A 17718-nucleotide genomic window follows, 5' to 3' on the forward strand; every position below is an offset into this window, starting at 1 on the left:
GAGGGCCCAGCAAAATGGACGATTTTGGGGGGGGGGGGGGGGGGGGATAGGGTAGGTAATAAAGAAAAGGTGAGGTAGGCTCCTACCCCCCCCCCCCCCTTTCCGGCTGCGTGCCTGGTTCTTAATACAATTACGTTATGAAGAAGCTCATTTTCCTTGTTTGGTTGAGTGTAATGGTGCTGTCATCATGGTCTTTGCACTGTCGACAACAAGAGAAGCGTAATGTTGGCACTTTTTCTTTTGTTGATCTGTGAAGCAAGTTTGGGTTTCTTTGTTTGTTCCAGAATATCAGTCTGATTCTTATTCATGGTATTGCAGGAAGTCTGTATCATCAAGAAAAAACTGCTGGTGGCTGGAAGCTGCCGATCAGCTGCCAGTCTGGATAGTAGCCATCAACTCAGCAAAGGCCTGCAGGCGAATCAGCCCAACCTGTTTCTCTGCTGCCTTTCAAGACAGGATGGTTTGTGAAAAGTGAAACGGGGCCCATGCACCGCTTCCGCAGGGCCCTGCTGGTATTTATCTGACCTTTTGTTTTCCTAAACAAATAACACCATTCCAAACTGTAATATACCAAGCAATTGCTCACTCTAAATTGGGGATGACCATGGAGAGCTGGGGGATAGGGTAGGTAATAAAGCACAGGTGTACATGGTCGGGTGGTCCCTTGGTCTGACCACGGAATTACAAACAGCTGCCATTTGCAAAGCTGGTTGACTGTGCAAACACGTAAAAACAAACAGTCTGTTTTTTTTTCTTTTTTTTTATTACAAATTAACATCCTAAAGAATGGTTGCTTACACACTTGCTTGTTCTTGTTATAAAGCCTTAAATTTATTCTTCCGAGTTAGAACAAAAAAGCAACCCATCTTTTTTTGGGCACAACTTTCTTTGGCAATGAAGAGAAAACTACGGAGGGGGGGAGGCAGGCAGTGCCAAAGGCTCTGTGTTAGTGCACCAAATAGTTATCATTTTTTGTTTTTTTTTGTCTCAGTTTCAGTTAGGGTGTTGGCGTGTCAACCACGCAGTTGCTTCATTGCATGTTTTTGTACGAGGATTGCGGTTGAGGGAGCTGAACCGCGATCGCCAAGCATGCAGGCATATTCAGATCTATTTCTGAAGGCTTCACCCGTTTTTAAGCGTAAGCCAACACTTTGACTGAAGCACTCGGACAGACTTGCAAGGTAGATTTCACCGTGGTCAATCTCCTAGAATTTAATTTGTCTCTCAGCTGACGAAGATAGGCAGTGTCGGATCAGGAAAAGCTGCGAACTTCATGATAGATAAGCGCCGGAAAAATACCTAGACAAAAATTTGACGTGAACACTGGCGTACCGGCAACTAACATTTATTGAAAACAAAATTTCTTATATAGTAAGTGGTAAGGATGCAGATTTGTGGTAATGAACTGTCCTCTCATGTTGATATCTTTTCAGATATATCAGTGTTTAGAAGGGAGCTAAATTTTTATCTTTAATTCGTGATTGCATGTTAGTCTGTTCTTTTTTACAAGTGGAAGACATTGTGTTAAGTCATCTACTACCATTTTATGTGCCACCACACTATGGCCTAGTGGTCGTTCTGGGGCATGATTCAAATAAAACATTATTATTATTATTATTATTATAGCTGTGAAAAACGTCAGTCATGACTACAACTGGTCAACCCTCTATCAAAAAATTCATTCTTTTGCTGATAAGGTTATGGATGTGTCACTTGTACACCTGGTGCCTTTGGCTTTAATCTTAAACGCCTGGTGTAGCTCTCTAGATTCTTTATCTGGGTATCTGGCCAAAAATTTAGTGTCTTTAAACGACTGGGAGCAAAAGCAGCGTCTGCAGTGTGTGGCCAGATGTCGTGATGGAGATCGCTTGTGTGGCCACCTCGCGTTCGCGGGCGCAATCATTAATACATAGGCCTGTCTGACCCGTGTACACAGAACCATATGACATTGTGATTCCGTACACAACTTTGGTTGTGCATTCTGTGAATTTTTTGCACTGTTTAGTTTTGCATTTGTCTTTTCCAAGGGCCGCTGCTGCAGCGACAACACACATCAGCTGCTGCCCTTGTTTCCCGTCATTTAATGACACCAAATTTTTGGCCAGATACCCAGATAAAATGTCTAGAAAAAGCTACACGAGGTGTTTGAGATTATAGCCATAGGCACGAGTTGTACAAGTGACACATCCATAACCTTATCAGCAAAAGAATATGAATTTCTTGATAGAGGTCTACATTGGTTGTAATCATGATTGACATTTCTCACAGCAATGTAACAGATTGTTGTTTTTTTTCAATGATGTTAGTTGCGAGTGCGCCAGTGGCAACTTCTTGACCCTGTCTATTTTTTGGCGCTTGTCAATGATCATGAACCACCTGACCCGAATTGCCACATGAACGAATTTCATGAGTGCTGCCGCGTTTTGAGGTCAGTTATCTGTAAACTCTTCTGGTGCTGAAAAACTATTGCGCGGGAGGAATATACAGAAATAGAAGCACGCACACTCCACGACGCGAAGTCGCATTCCATTTGGATCGCATTCAGTTATGGCTGGCCCTAGGGGGTCGCTGGCACACCACAGCTCAGAATATGTGTAGCGAGGATTGCGCTGCAGAACCCAGGGGTCCTGAGTTCCGTCCCCGCCCCTGCTCAGACACACCAGTGAGCTTGCTAGCCAACCGGCATACGGAAACAACTAGGAGTCCCGGTTCCCACTGTCCCATTTGTCATACATGTTGCACACCACTTGCTTGGTTTGTTTTAAGATTTCTTGGTTGCCAAACTTCATAAAAATCTTACATGTCAAACAAAGGGGCGAGCTCACAGAGTGTGCCTGCAATAAACCGCACTGATGATGCCCAAAGATGCGCATGATAAAGATGCCATCTTAATTTTGCAGGGAGCTAGAAAACCTAGGGTGAATTTAAACCAAGAAAACACAAAATGGCTAAAAAGGAAATGCTCTAGGTTTGGCACATCCTGGCCAATGTTATGCTAACATTCTAAAGTCAAAGCTAAACGGAACAATTTTACATATATTTTAATTGGTTACATTCCACCCAGCAAATTATTATGGTTGAACTATATTCAGCTATGCAGTGGAATGGTGTCCTTTGGCTCTCTAGCTTTAGCTTCATTGCCACGGAACATTGTCCCCAAGTATATCACTTTCTAGCTCTTTTCGACTGCACCCCTCCTATTCCTCTCCTGCTTTGCTGTTCTACTTGTTCTATCCCCATTCTGCCTGCCAGTCGTGGAGATAAACGCCCATGGCGACAGGGTGCCTGATGTCTCTTTCATATATTTTTTTAACTTGCTTAAAATAGAGGAATAGGCATTAATATGTCCTTAGATGAGTTGATATGTTTCAAAAGTAGGGGTTGAGCGCTTACTCTGCCGCGGGTGCATGCTCGGTGTTTTTTGGTAGTTTTATGGCGTTCTGCGTTACTAGAATAAGTTGGGCTTTAGTATAGTTACCGCATATGTGTACAGTAATTCACGCAGTTGTTAATGGCCGTTAGTACCTGACTCAAACCTGTGCAGGGTTTCTATGAGCTGAAAATTGGTATTGTTGAGAAATTCGGCAATTGGAAAAGTCTCAAGATTTCCAGCCTAATCAGTATCGATCAGGGAATTTCAGCCTTCCTTTCTCTGAATGTAAGCAAAAGACACGTGTGGTGTGACACATGCACCTTCCTCCTACTCAGCAACTCGGCCGGCCTGCCAACGTAAATCTTTGCTGGAAACTAGAGTCTTGGTAGAATCCAGAGATGCAACTTCATCTCGAAATGTATTTACAAGGCAAACTTCTATACTTTCAACGAACTGCTGCTGCTTATGGCAGATTTGTGGAATGGCTTCATAGTGCGAGAGTTTGTCTCTATAGCTACCCTAGTTGCTCCTGAATAAACTTCTAGGGGATCTTTTCCGGGCTGTGAACATCATGACAGTTGAGGTAGTTTCTGCTGGAAAAGGGAGGGGGGCAGAGAGGGTATCCCTCAGCTTGACAGTCCATAGAAGCTTTGTCAGCCAGGATTTTGAATGTTGCGAGGACAATGACAGCTGTGTTAGCTCATATATTTTTTGCCAGAAGTTGTACGACTAACTGCCAGGATTGCAACATCCAACAGCATGACATGCCAGCTCCTGTGGTGTCATTTAATTTTGTCGCTTAGAGACCACTTTTGGTACATGGGTTATATAGAACACTAAACGAACCAGTTGGAGGCGCATTCCAGGCACCATAACGTAGCCTCTGCTGCTGAGATGTTCTTATTGCAGGTATAATTTCCGATTCTGCTTTTTTTTTCTTTTTTCAGTGGGAGCTCATGGAGGTGGCACGGTGCATGGAAGGACAGAGTGGCTGACAGTGAGCTGCCCAAGCAAGCTGCTGGCTCTTGTGACCGTCTCCGAAAGCCTCTGGATGGGCTAAATTGCAGACGTGCCTGGACATTTATAAATGGTAAACACAATCTAGACTACCTTTGAATTATGCCTTGGTCTAACGGATGTAGCTTGGATGTCGTGTTTGGCTGCTAGAATGGAACTGGATAGTGTTAAGCGGCACATGTCACCAAGTAAGCACACGCTGGGACGCTTATCCACAAACTCGGCTTCCCAGTCCACGAGCCACCAAAGACCCAGCCAAAGAGATCCCGAGTCATCCATGATTTCATGTTTCATACGTATATGATGGTTTTACTGCAACAGCTCATAATATTTGGCATTCTAAACTTTCCCATCACTAAGAATACATTTTTGTGGTGCCATCCGTGTTGGTTTTTAAAAGCTCTGATATCTGGGCCTTGTTCTGTTAGTTTCCATGCGAACTGTGAATCGCTTGCCAGGGATGCTTTTGCCACTGCAGGCCAATTTCCTTGGCAAGGCATTTAACTATTTCTGGTTTCATACTTGGCTTCAATTGATTGTTGAGCCATTGACTTTCTCTTTCGACGCTGGCACTGCCACCACAATAGTCCCATCACATACACTGGCACTACTGCTCGTTACAAAAGGTACAGCCGTTTGCATCTATCTATCCATCCCTTAGATGGTCTTTTCTCCTATGCCATGGTGGCCCTTAAGTTAATGTAGCTATCCACTTGCAATGAAGTTCTTCACATCAAGGTAAAAGGAATCTTTCACATTCTTTTAGAAGATTCTTCACTTCAAGAGTAAAAGGAGTTTTTCACATGCCTTAAGAAGATTGGTCCCAATATAGGAATGTTGCTTGCCCCGACATCTCTAAACCACCTCTGTAGTGGTTTCTTGATGTCTTAACATGCCGTGCGTCAGAATGTGTTTTGTCGCGCTTTTATGTCACACCGTTTCTTGAGTAGTTTACAAAGATCTTGTGGGCTCCAGTGACACAAAACTTTTTGTCTCCTTCTCCACATGCCTTATTATTTCAAGTTTTGTTGCAAATGTCAACTTTGCCCTCTAGACATTCACAGTCATAACAACTCTCACAGAATTCAGTGGTTATTGTACTCTTTTTACTGGTTTCCTTTTTGAGCAAAATGTGCGAGTGCCAAAAGCACAAGCTCGGAGGAAGGGATCAAGAAGAAAGAAGATGGAACCCGCGCACGGTGTGGTTGTGGTGGAACGCGAAGCAAGGCATCGGCGCTATGGCCGGTGGAACGGCAAGCAAGGCTTCGTGGGTTTGGGTGGTCAAACCTTGAGCAAGGCTTCGTCAAGACTGTTGGTGGGCTCCGAGCAAGTCTTAGACAATGTGCCTGTGCTTGTGAGTGAGCACTGTGTGGTGCTGTAAGCACCCAAGCCACCACCGACATCTTGGGACCATGATTGGACTCTCCTCCTCCTCCAAATGTATGGCATCTTTGATTTGGCTTCTGTTCCTTTTGTTATGCTTTCAAATCTTTTGTGTTTTTCCTTCTGCGGTTATGAAGAGTGGAACGCTTGCAAGATATGTTCTATTCCTTTATTTATTCCTTTTTTTTTTACGACTGTGTGTGCGTCCTGTGCACCTTTTCTTTACTTTTGAATTTCTTTACTATTAAATAGTGTTCCGTAACGCCAGGCTCGACTCACTCTCAATTCCTACCGCCTCTCAGGAAGTCCATCGCCTAGGTGTGGCCTTAGCACCTGGACAGCGGTCCAATTCAAATTACAAGTTTGTTTTTATGGGATCTTTTCCAACCGAACCTGTGACTAACTTGTGACAGGTTCAAGTCCTGTAGTGGATGCCAGTTTGTCACAGGTTCGGTTGGAAAAGATGCCATAAACAAACCAACTTGTAATCTGAATTGGACCGCTGTCCAGGTACTAGGGCCACACCTAGGTGATGGACTTCCTTAGAGGCGGTAGGAATTGAGAGTGACTTGTACCTGGCATTTCGAAACACTATTTATGAGTAATGAAATTCAAAATTAAAGAAAAGGTGCACAGGACGTACAAATGGTCGTAAAAAAATGAAAATAATAAAGGAAAAGAACATATCTTGCAAGCCTTCTGCTCTTCGTAACAGGGGCAAGAAAATCACAAAAGCTTCGAAAGCGTAACAAGGAGGGAACAGAAGCCAAATCAAAGACACTATACATTTCGTATGAGGAAAGTCGAATCATGGTCCCAAGATGTCGGTGGTGGTCCCATTCCCTTGCGGCACCAGTCGGAGTCGAGAACTTGTGGTGGCTTGGGTGCTTATAGTGCCGAACAGCGCTCGCTCACAAGCACATGCACATCGTCGAAGTTTGCTCAGGGCCCACCAACCATCTTGACAAAGCCTTGTTCGGGGTTCGACCTCCCACACCACTGAAGCCTTGCTTGTTGTTCCAACCACTGAAGCCTAGCTCTATGCAGCTTCCGCCTTCCTTCTTTTTTTCTTTTTCTTCTCTTCCGAGCTCGTGTTTTCGGCACTTGTGCATCTTACTCAAAACGGAATCACACGAAGAAAAAAATCTTTCAATTCTGTGACAGCAACATGTAGGCCTATTTGTTGGTTGATTCTAATGTCAAATATCCATGATTGTCCACATTGGATATCATTTGCCTGCGGTGTGTTCTGCAGCCACAAACATCTGCCATGCCACCGCTACGCATTAGTGTTCAGTGGAGAAACCTGCTACGTGGCTTCAGAGCGTGCAGTCATTAATTTCAACACTAGGGAATATGACAGTGCTGTCTCATGCAAATGGACACCTCCGTTCCTACCCAAAAGCGTCCATAATGTGAGCTGTGCATAATAGCAGGACAAAATGCAGGTATTTACCCGGTTGGTCCCCGAAAACGGTTTTTATATAGCAGAGTATCCATATTATTGAGACATGACTGTTTCCCCACCCTGCCCGAGTCCTACTAGAGCGACAAAGAGAAACACCTGACACTGATATGCCTCAAGACTGGATAATACGCCAAAAAACACAGACGAAATGAAGGAAGATCTGGGCAGGACACGTCTTAACTTTTAACTGAATAGTTTACTTTGGTAAAAAAAATATATCTACTGATAGGAAGTAACACATGCTGTGTGAACACTGTAAACCTGATTCGCATGGTGTGATTTTACTTGCGAGTTTACTGTTGTGACGTCACTCATGCAGCGAAATATAGGCATGGGGGAAGCTGCAGTGCCTGCAGTCACAGGTGTAAATTTGCAAGCGAAATTGCGCCATGTGAAGTGGGCTGATGCGTCGTCTGAACGCGCTCCCCCAGAAACGAGCGTCATTGGCTCTGCAGACCGTGGAATTCTTTGTCATGTATTAGTAAGGAGGGTGGGCTCACATGAGTTGTTATTCTAGGATTTCATCAAGAAGGCATTGTGAATTTTCCTCTTTGCTTTTTTCTTGTAGCAGCCCATGGCACTAGTCTTTTTCTAAGTTGGACTTGCACTCACAATGGACACAGTGAATTGCCAGGTGACCTTCTGGATGAAATACCAGGGTAACAACTCTTGTCTGAGGTGCACCCTTAGTGTCATTGTCTGACAGAATTTCACTCTCTGTGGAACTAGTGGCACTGGTTTCTGAGGAAGTGCATTTTGACCTTACAGTGTTCTGCCAGCAGGTGTCAGTTTTTATCTGTATTGATGCTTTTAGGGAGTCAGTTACTCGAGCTGCCACCAGTCGGTGCGCTTAACGGCCTGCCATAGCTGACCTTCATTTTGTCGCCGTTGCTTCGCATTGTGTGCTGCACCGGTCACCACCAGAGCTTTGTTTTCGTGTTCTTTTACGTTCCGCGTTGAAGTCGAGTGTTTTCTTTAGGTCTTTTTGATATTTCAGGCTTTCATTTATTCATTTGATACCTAAGTTTCAATATAGATGTATTTTCTTATTTATAGAATGGAATCGGACAGTGAATGGATCACGATACAAGATCATGGCCTAGGCTTCAGAGAACATGTAAGTTCATCACATTCTTTTGTTTTTGTTGCTAATAAAGGGCAGTCAACACCATTGCGACATATGAAAATATCAACTGACGCAGTGAGGCTATCTCCAGATGCCCGTCGTTGGTTTGGCACGCAAAACCCCCAAATTTTTGGCAGTGAGGCTATCGCAGTCGTGCTTCTCGGTGCATGTGCGCGCTTTTAGACATTGTTTCCGTAGATAAAAGCCGGACCGCATGTAAGCGCTTTAGCAAGCAAGACGAGAGACAACGACGAGTCAGCAACGAAAGTTTCTCACTGCCACCCGTCGCGGCGCTCGGCTTTTTGATTTCTAGAAAACCGCATGAAAGCGATTTGGGGAGCAGCGAGACAAGCGACTCGCTTCGCTTTCGCTCGATCAGTCGCGCGACGAGGCAAACCGCACGCAAGCGACCAAAACGACGAGCGACGTTTTCTAGAAATCCAAAAACCGAGCGATGCAACGGGCGACAGCGAGAAATCTTCGTCGCTGACTCTCATCATTGTCACCGTTGCTCGTCTCGCCGCTCGCTTGAGCACTTACATGCAGTTCGGCTTTTACTTACAGAAACAATGTCTAAAGTTCGCACATGCAGCAAGAAGCACGACTGCGATAGCCTTACAGCGTCAGTTGAAATTTTTATGTGTCGCAATGGTGTTGACTGCCCTTATTAACGATAAAAACAAAATGTGATGAACTTAATGGTCTCTGAAGCCTAGGCCATAATCTTGTATCGTCGATCCATTCGCTGTCCGATTCCATTTCATAAATAAGAAAATACAAGAGCGATGTTCAAATGTCGATATCAAATGATTAAATGAAAGCCCGAAATATCGAAAGGACCTAAAGCAAACACACGATTTCAACGCAGAACGTAAAAGAACTCGAGAACAAAGCTCCGGTGGTGGCCGGTGCAGCACACAACGCGGAGAACTGCGAGAAACTGGAGGTCGGCTGTGGCGGCAGGGTCACGTGACGTCAAGGTGGCGGCGGCGCACCCATGAAATGTTGCCTGAAAGGGTCTATATGTATTTCTGTTTTTTTATACGAACCATTCAGTTGAAGGTTATGCAGTGTTCTGTCCAGATCTTCCTTTGTTGTGTCTGTGTTTTTTTGGCATATTATTCAGTGATGAATAGCCAACTTGCCATCTTAAGCCCCAAGACCATGCAGCATGCATACCAAGATATCTTTTGGCAGGCTTGCAATAACTTGTGCTTTTTTCATGAGCCTCGAAAAATGGGAAGCCTGCCAAAGGTATCTTCGTGTGCATGCTGAATGTATTTAAGTCGTGTCGGGGTCGGTTGTTGTTCCTCTTGGTTGCTTTAGTGGGACTCTCATCCCATTTTACATTGAAAGTTTATAATACAATTTCACAAAAATATTGCTCACATTCATTGTATTTATTGATTCAATATAATCAAGTCAGACTGAATGTTTTTCTGATCTGATTTTCTTTTGTGTCGTTTTAATTTCTAGGGAATTTGGTTTTTTGTGGGTTTATAGCTTCAGGGCTGTCAGTGGAAGTTGAGACCACTTTATATTGCAACCTTAGAGGTAGCAAGGTGTAAAGTTGGGCGAGTTGATTGGTGGTCATATTGAATGGGTTAAAACAGCGCAAAAAAGATTGACGAGTAAAAGGAAAGACAGCGCTGTGTTTGTGATTAAACATGAGGAAGATGCAAAGAAAGGGGGGACGGACAACGAAGTTGTCCGTCTGTCCCCCCCTTTTTCTGTGTCTTCCTCATGTTTAGTTACTGTTACCAACATGCTCGTTTTGTACGTAACTGTGTCTGTGTTTCCTTTTACTGGTCCTTCGTCTTTTTAGAGGTAGGTAACATAAATACCAAAAAGTACTTCTATGCATTTAAAGAAAAGCAGATAGAAAACATTGTCTTTACAGTGAAGTTGTACTTATGGCTTGGTTTTACTATCAAGAGAATCAAGAATTCCCTTGCGGCAATTCAAAGTCTGCTTTCAAACGATCTGAGCAACCTTCCACAGTACTGTATGTTATATGTGGTGTTCACATTGAGGTGCTCTAACTGGCTTTTATTTTGCATTTACTGACAGTAGTATTCTACAAATGGAGGGAAATCATGTTTGTCACTGTCAAGTTCTGTAGTTCCTGCGTTATGTATTCTCCTGCAGTATGAAAGACCCAGTGGGAGCGCCTGGCCGAGGCAGTGACTGGTGTGCTCTGGGAGATCCCAACCTACCCAAGGGGGAACTCACTTAGTGTTCAGCTAAAGTGCAATGCACACTTATCAGTTTTTGGGTTCACGGTGGAGAGCAGTTCATTCACATTATGTCACAGCCACTAATTCTGAAATGGCTGTCCGAGAGAAACTGGCCCGAGTCAAGGCAATTATTTTCACTTCTAAAGTGCATGGTCCATGCCATCCTTCTGATTAATAAATCCGCTCATCAAGACATTTTATTTTTCAAATATGAGGCTCGGGTGCAACATTAATATTTGTGCCTGTTTTCAAATTTTACACCAGAAACAACTGATAACAAAAACAATAATGAGCATGCTTACTTCGAGCCTCCATGATCATATCTGTGGGCGCAATGCCGATAAAGCACGCTCTTAGTCTAAACCTAAATCAAAAACTGTCCGCAAGTTCAGGACCAGTTCAGCCCCGAGTGAGCGTCCTTTCCTCGAGGCAGAACAGAATCTCGTGGAGCGCACATAGCGCCCCCGACCACGGTCATCTCGGCCACGCGCTTTTAGTACGTCTTTTATATTGAAGGAGACTGAAGATACCACCAAGACCTTTTGGGTTGCCTTTCTGCTGTTATAATTTAATTAGGAGCATGATTTATAGTTCATGTGAAACATATTTACTAAACATGCATCACTGGTTATCTTGTTCCTTCTCCAGGTGCTGCTATCCAGCTCTACGTCACAGCGATGAAGTGGCCATGGGGTGAACTGTGTACAACTGCTGTCATTAGTACTCGAATCGGCAGAGCCACCTACTAGCTCTGAAGCGCAGTTGCCAGGCACCAGATACTCGACCAGCAACCAACCTTTGTCGCTCTAGTGGGACACGAGAGCGACAAACAGAAACAAACGACAGCTACAAGCCTCCAACCCATTCAGCATGCCCGTGGTGGTACTTTTGGCAGGCGGCGTTTATTCGTTCGGTGCTCGTGAAATAAGCATGAGTGATTCTAAGCCTGCCAAAGATACCCTCGCGTGCATGATGCTTGTGTTTAAGCATAGCCTCCTTTATTCTACAAAGCCTGTCAAATCGGGAAAGACTCGGGTTTGAGACTTGTCGTCATTTGTTTCTGTTTGTCGCTGTAGTGGAACTCGGGCATAAGCTAGCACCATGTACTGAACATGAAATAAAAAACCACTGTATCAAACTTGACTTGATTTTGCAGCTTCATTTGCATGCCAACTGCACAATAAATACAGCAGCTCGCGCATGTTTTCAACTTTTATTTTATTGTTTAAGTATTCTGAGAAAATTACTTTAGCAGCTCCATTAATCGTGGGTCACTAAATCCGGAACAAGGTAGCAACCAGTTTTTTTCTGCATACAGCACCAAAAACTGGAGATGTTTGACTAAAAAACATCCTTTGAATGACAACATAGACTTCCTTGGGAGAAGTCTGTAAATTCCCCGTATAGCCAAGATTGAATGACCAGAGAACTCCCACCTTGGCCCACACTGCATTGGCACCGTTTTGCCAAGCTTGACTGACCACTGAACTGCCAGTGTGGCCCAGGATGCATTTAGACCGTTTTGCCAAGCTTGGCTGACCACTGAACTGCCAGCCTGGCCCAGGCTTGTTTTACACCGTTTAGCCAAGCTTGGCTGTACAAGGAACCCCCACTGAACTGCCGGGCCGGCTAGCCAGGCTGGGGCTAGCTTGCCCCTTGGAGCAAAACGGTGCTTGGGCCAGGGAAACTTTCCCCGGCTGCCCAAGCAGGCTCAAGCTTGAGCCGGTGAATTGTGCTGCTTGGGCATGTTCTTCGCAAATGGACCGTACACCCTTCAGCTTCTCTCGTGACGTCGGATTCCCCGCGTCATTCCACCTAACCGTAAGTATGACACCCACCTAGCTGTGAATTGGCTCCGGTGGCTCGAGAGTCCATTGCGGTCCATCGCAACGTGAAACCAAGTATCGAAGTGTACGCCTCCACGCCGACACGCCGACGCCAATTCATGGTGCGTAGGCGTGCAATATACTTATTTGTTTTGTTATAACGGAGCTGTGTCTATGTCGTCACTCCCTTTTGTGTAATCAAAACTTAGTCCCGGGCGCCACCGTTGCGAATATTTATTTAGTTCTCTCCGTCACCTGCAAAGAAGGCGCGTCTCACATTTTATTACACGTTACCAACGAACCGGTAACCGCCAGATGAGATTACGGTTAGCCGCCTCGGTGGCTCCGAGGCGAGAGCGTCGGCCTACGGATCCCTATGTGGCGGGTTTGGAATCCCGGCCGAGGTGCCCGCAATATGACGGTGGCTTATTGCGGAGAAGGCGCCGTGTAACCGAGCTTTCGGTTGCACGTCAAAAGATCCCCAGGTGGTCGAAATTAATCCTCAGTCCTCCGCTGGGGCGTGCCAGATGCCCGTCGTTGGTTTGGCACGTAAAACCCCGAAATTTGAAGTAGATTACGGTTACATTCCGGTTCAGGTTTAATATCAAATGTTCGGTTTGGTTTACTGTTTCGTTCCGGTTCATTTAAAAATTACAATTATGCTCCGGTTTTCGGTTCGGACTCGGTTCGACATTATGGTTTAAATCTACCTGCTGATCACGTGCGATTATACAAGCAGCTTTGTCGTTTCCCGGCGCCACGAACGACATCTTGTTCGTCTATAACTATTCAGTTCTGGTTGCTTCACGGAGTGCGCGCCATTTTTGTCCTTGAAGGAGCATAAGCCAGTGAGACATTGAAGTCGTCAGTCACCTCCAGTGCAATGATGCTGTAGCAACCTTCCATGCGCTAGCGAATTGCGCCATCAGAACGTTGGCCCTAAATGAAAATCTAGCCAGCTCGCATAAGAACCGAGCCCATTTCATTCCCACGCCACTCCAGGCAGAAGGCATATCCATTTGATTCCCATTCCATTCCCCCAGTGCTGCCGCCATTCTATTCCCAATGTATTCCGGGGTCGCGAAAGTGCGGAATCATTCCGGAATCATTCCAACTCCGGAGTGGCAACGCCGCAACACCGCCGTGCATGCACGTTCTTTTGTGGGACGTTGGAAAAGTGTTGAGTTCGTACTGAATGATGTAGTGAAGCTATTGGCCCTCTCGGAGACCGGGTGCAAAGTTCTTGTCTTACAACACCTCATAGTCGTGTTGAGAGTTTGGCTGGAAAAACACGCCCGTATCTTGCCTAAAAGCAAGAAAAAAAGGAAGCTTTTTAGACAACGGAACGTTGAATAAGGAGGAGGAAGAGACCTTGCCGAAAGGAGGAGATAGTTGCTTCGTCGCAAACATCTCGATTAATAAAATATAAAGTTGCAACAGGCCCGACGAATCAACTTCCCACGAGCCAGACGCTTACTTTATCGTCACTTGAATCCCCCTCGCTTAATTAATAACAAAAATTGGAGAGCACACACCAACAGACCCTGCGTGAAACTGGAGCCTCGCCTCGCCCGCTCTCCCACCCCGCCAGAGCGCCGACAGTTCAAAACTTGTCTACCCCTCACAATCCCTAGACGTCAGACATTTCCCTAGGCCTCTGGAGTCATGTCCCTAGCTACACACCAAAAATCTGGAGTGTCTATTTTCCCACGAAGCACTCAAGAGAGCCATTCGTTGTAATCTACGGATGGGAGCTTGACGAATGACGAGGTACAAATAACTATGTGTCCTGAATCGAGGGATTCTTCGCATTGTCAGCGGACAATTACGCGGAAATAATTTCAGCTAGATTACGAATTCAAAACCTCTGCATTAATATATTCCTTCCGCAGGATACCGCGATAGTCTGTCTGCGTATATCTATACTCTCGACCGGATTTATTTATACGCAGCAGTGATGGCTTAGTCCTGTAGGGCCAATATCCAGCGACCAAGACGTTCTGCTGAAAATACGTATAGACCTACAAATTAGTGTTCGCTGTGACGCTGAAATTGATGTAACGTCATTGTCAGTGCCAAAACGCCAACAATTTTTTTGCCTAAACATACTATTAATTTACGTCATTCGCCATGCTCTCTCCGTACATTGCAGCGTTTGGTTGTCCCGAGTGCTTTGTGGGAATGTGAACGCACCACATCTCTTAGCCAGAGTCTCACTGCTCGTACGTCATACAAAAAACCCGCGGATTTCCTCTGCAGGCATGATGGCCGAAATATCCGCGGACACGCCTCAAACATGTTCGAAGCATGTTTCCTTCGTGCATATGTATGCCTCATACAAGGAACGCCTCAAACATTATCTGCAGACTGTCTTTTTTTAATGATGTATAAACGTCCTGACATCGGCTTTAGAGTGTAAAAAACTAAAATTACCACTCGTTTTTTTTTTTTTTTTTTTTTTCTAGCATTCTTTAGATGCCGGGGAAGCACCCAAATCATCGTCCCCTAGGATTCCCTAGTTCCCGAGCTACTTCCCCAGGTGTCTGTGGCACCCGTTCCCTAGCCTAGGGAGCCCCACGCGGCCGGGTGGGTGTGGGTGGGAGGGGGATCCGCGCGACCGTTCGTCCGAGCCGTGTCGCCGATCGCGTGCTTCCCATGTCGGCATCGGTGGCGGACTCGGACGGAGAGGATTCGACGCGCCGCGCTGCTGCTGCTGCCCGCACTCGCGTCTCTCTCCGCTCGCCACAAACTCGGCGTCTCGGCTCGCGTCTCTGGATAAGCTCTGGCATCGGTCTCATCGCTCAGCTGATCCAGTCGGTGACGCCGAACCGGCTCCGACAGAAGTACTGAGGTATCGTCGGTGTGTGTGTGTGTGTGTTTTTGTGCGTGCGTGCGTGTTGTTGCTCCGTCAGCAACGCTGAGCGCCTCTTGACGCCCTCTTGCGTGGTGCGTGTGCGTGTGTGCTTTACACGCAGTGATGTTTGATAGCGGCTCGAAGCAGCGAGCCTTGTGAACGTAAGCGGCTCGTGGTCTCAAGTGGACTTACCGGACAAGTGTCCCTCGAGATGACGCTGTGTTGGATTCACATTCTTCTGCTTCTGTTCTCTCTGATATGTCAAGGTGAGAAGCATGACTTTAAATGAAAGCTTTTTTTTTTACACCTCTATGTTTACTTTTTCTTTTTCTGTGCCAATATAGGATGCTGTGGCATTTCTGCGATATAGCTATATTCACTGTCTTAATCCGCACGTGACAACCACTAGATATTTATTAAAATGAACTATGGAAATTCTGAGCTCTTTTCAATAAAATGCAGTTTCATTGGATCAATGCACATTTTAGTTCAAATTTAAAGTTGTATACCCCAGGAAAACTTTTAAATGTCACCTTTAGAGTTGCATGGATCATGAGACGTCTTGATAAGAATCAAGATAACCTTCTTAGATCTAAAAATGAAGCTAAAAGTTATTGTTTTACACAACAAAAAAGCGGCACATCTCGGCTTTTTTTATAACTTTCAGACGGGATCAAGAATATAACACCTTGTTGTGCCGTCTTCTAAAGATGTCACGGAATGGACTGTCCGTTCATTACATAAGTACGAGACTGATGCTCAATGCATTTTGGAAGCGCATTAATTAATTTTTATGTGTGTATCTTTAGATTCCGGGAAGATCGTCAGCCTTAGTGGGCGCCTCGGGTCTCAGCTGTGTAAAGATGAGCAATTTAGCCTGACCTGGGGTATTTAACGTGCGTCACGCAGTATTCATACATGACAGCACGCCGGTACGATGCTCATCCAGGTCGAAACGGGCAGGGGTGGGGATTCAACCTAGGATCTCTGGGTTCCGCAGCGTGAGCGTGTGGTCCACGTGCTCCTTCCTGCAGAGCGAATTAACGCAATAGGCCAAAGGTCCCCCATGGAAGCGTATTGGAAATACAAAACGTGTCTTTTTTGTCGCGATTACATTGTATTCACCACGTGCACATGGTGGATACAATATTGTGTTCAAATGGACGCGCCTTTTGGACGAAATTGCGGAAGCCCCCTTTTTGGAGTTACGCTCTCCCCCCCCTCCATTGGCAGGCATCATGCGTGCGTTTCGCAGGGGTCATTAATATATCAAACTCACACACAATCTTAGTTTGATATTATTATTAAACAAACTATGAACTATTTATTCGTAGCACTCTATACAATGTGACACCTGCTTCCTGCTCCGTGATGAATCCGAATAATATTCCTAAAAACAAAGGCCAACTTCACTCGCGGCGTATTGTTCTAGTATACAATTCTTTGTTTTGAGTTGAGTGTTTTTTCTTTGCGTACTTTATTATCGAAAAGACTTCTTTGCCGTTTTTTTATCGAGCACAGCACGCATACCGCAGTCCACTGAACTATATAGATATAGCTTTGTTGGAACTATAGTGATTCAGAGCTTAGACAATCCAGGGCGTGTCCAATTTCGGTCAAGGGATACGTTCTTTGCCGTTCTTAAGTGCTAATGACGTAATCGAGCTCAATCGCTGCGGAGCAATAAGACAATACAAGCGCACCACCCTTGGGGTTTCTTAGTTTTGCTGTGACTGCATGTGTTTTCCGTAACACGGTTCCAAAAACAGAAAAAAAAGTGATATTAATACCCCTGCAACTATACCTTTTTTGGAATGGATGCCAAACTATCCCTAAATCAGTCTCTGGACGCCTGACCAATATAATGTATTTTTCACATGCGTGAAAGACCGCACAAACGGGCCAAACACCTAGTATTCGATTTGAAAAGTTCTGCTTGCGAACAAGAAAAAAAAACGATTAAAATTATCTCTAAGGTATTACCAAACTCGTCTACGACAGAGCTTTGAGTTGTGCCATACTCCTTCCGAAAAATCCAGAATAATTTTTCACGGCATTATGAAACTGGAAATCTAACTCGATTTGTTTCTGGAAACCCGTTACGCAGATAACAAAGGAATAATTTCTGAAAACCGGACATCCATAGAGAATCCAGATAGGTTTTCAGTACGATAATCCAGATAGCAAAACGTTACATTAGGTTTTTTCAGTATTCATGTGATTCACTGCAAAACGTATGATACGAAACTAGTTCTAGTGGAACTTTAAAATATTGTACACTATAAAACCGCATAATGCGTCTACTTTTTTTTTTTTTTTGCAAAATATTTGGGTGGAAGGAACGCTGCCATTGAAAGAGCGAGCTTTGTAAATCACGAGGCTCAAAATACGCTAAGACCAAATAGAACTATCTGCGGTGTGACATCGAGCATGG

General features: G+C 45.0%; 1 long non-coding RNA gene across 1 annotated transcript; it reads left to right on the forward strand.

Annotated features, from left to right (window-relative positions):
- Positions 1-356: 356 nt before the first annotated feature.
- On the forward strand, positions 357-11747 carry LOC120841361. The gene is made up of 3 exons (XR_006076572.1): positions 357-512; positions 4321-4463; positions 11253-11747. It is a non-coding gene; the product is annotated as an uncharacterized LOC120841361 (long non-coding RNA).
- Positions 11748-17718: the final 5971 nt, after the last annotated feature.

Source organism: Ixodes scapularis, unplaced genomic scaffold (assembly GCF_016920785.2).
Source record: "Ixodes scapularis isolate PalLabHiFi unplaced genomic scaffold, ASM1692078v2 PGA_scaffold7__128_contigs__length_106722199, whole genome shotgun sequence".
NCBI classification, from domain to species: domain Eukaryota; kingdom Metazoa; phylum Arthropoda; class Arachnida; order Ixodida; family Ixodidae; genus Ixodes; species Ixodes scapularis.